Raw genomic sequence first — 2038 nt, 5'->3', positions numbered from 1 at the left:
ACAAGCACAAAAAGAAAGGGAGAAAATAAGGTATTTTTTTTTTATTTTGTCAAGAGGGGTAACTCATAATTTTTTATGATTCCGTCAAAATAAATAATTTATTGTATGCTCAATTTTGTCCATTCCTTGATAAGTACAAAAAGAAAGGGAGAAAATTATTGCTTAATTTATGGGTTTTTTTTTTAAGGTATTTTTTTTTAATTTTGTCAAAAGGGGTAACTCATAATTTTTTATGATTCCGTCAAAATAAATAATTTATTTAATAAATTATTTATAGATAATTTATTCAAAATTTATTCAATATAATTTATTCAAAATTTTCAATAAAGATATTTTTTTAGGATTTTTTTTCCTATCAAAATAGATTTTTTTTTTTAATGGGTACTCTTTTTTTTTCATTGAGTTAAAAGAAGCAATTTATTTGACACACATACATATATATATATATATATATATATATATATATATATATATTTTGGATTTTTTTTTTTGGATCCTATAAAAAAATAATTCAATTTTTTGTATTTTTAGTCTTTGTCAAAAGAGAACCATTAAATATTAGAATTAAAGAGAAAAAATTTAAAACGGTATTTGTACTATTTAAAAAGTAATAACTATTTATTTATAAAGTTAATATTAAAATTGTCATTTCTATTAAATTTATACTGAATATGTGAAAGAGTGACAACTGAATATTGTCTTCCTTAATTTATTATCGAATCATAACGCATTGTAATGTAGTTCATCTAAATGTATTCGGTAATTACGGGTATCTTTATAATCAAATTGATTAATTTTTAAATATTTTTATCATTATAGTTAAATGTCTCTATCATAATTTATTAGTGAATATTTTTTCTCTTAATAATTGTACCACCCATCAACCTCGATCGTGATCTCTAATGGAACATTCCATTTCATGTCTTCTTCGATTGAACACAAGAAGAAAAGTTAAAATAAATTTCTTGATAAAGGAATTCGTGGTTGGTGGCATAGCCAACGACGTGGCAGCTGTCCCCTTTACTCAAAGAAATTTACATCAATTTGGTATGTATATTTTATTGTAATGTTATATATGCACTCTCTAAATTTGTAAAATTATTTTTAACTCTTAAAAGCCCAAATACAAAAGTCTTGCTTTACATAATTATAAGAAAAATGATAAATAGGCCCACTAGTTTAGCTGATTTGTTAAACCGCAACATAGCCACACATCAAAAGCGTCACTACTTCTTGCATTCTTTTCTTTTTCCTCCTCCTCTTTACTATCTTTCAGCTTTATTCTAACTAAGATTTCATCTCCGGTCTCCAACTCTCTCTCTCTCTAGTGGTGGAGCCACATTAGGACCAGTGGGGGCAAGCAATTGCCCCATTATTTGTATTCTTTATACATAAGTTTTGATAATTGTAAAAGTGCCCCCACTAAACTTTAAAAATATTCATAAAAGGCCTTAAGAAAAACTTGCAAAAGTCAAAAAGATCCCTCATTTTATAACTCATTTGCCTAACAAGTTTTTCAAAATTCAAAAAAGACCTTTGTTTAAGAATCAATATTTAGAAAAGACTCTTCATTTGTCATTGAAAATCTATTGTTTGTATTTTCTATTTGTAAATTTTGACATTTATAGAAGTTACCTAGATTGAGCTCCTAAAAAATTCACATAAAACCCTATAAAAAAAACATCCAAAATTATCGAAGACCTCTCATTTTCAAACTAATTTGCCCAACAAATTTTTCAAAATTCAAAAAGACCTACGTTTTTTCTCCTCCCACAGGCTTCGCAAAATTTTAAGAATCAAAATTCAGAAAAAAAAAAAAAAAAAAAAAAAAAAAAAAAAAAAAACCCTTCTGTTGCTGTTTATTATTTTGGTTCGAAATTTCTTTTTGCAATAGCATCGCATGGCTTTGTTGGGAAATGGGATTTCAATTATGCATAGTGTTTTTCATTATATGAACTTATATGATGATGATGATGATGATATATATATATATATATATATATATATATATATATATATATATATAATTATATATATT

This window comes from Cornus florida, unplaced genomic scaffold (assembly GCF_030987335.1).
Source record: "Cornus florida cultivar Cherokee Brave unplaced genomic scaffold, ASM3098733v1 CherokeeBrave_3.0.0_Hap2_Chr07, whole genome shotgun sequence".
NCBI lineage: Eukaryota > Viridiplantae > Streptophyta > Magnoliopsida > Cornales > Cornaceae > Cornus > Cornus florida.
This window is presented reverse-complemented; position numbering follows the sequence as displayed.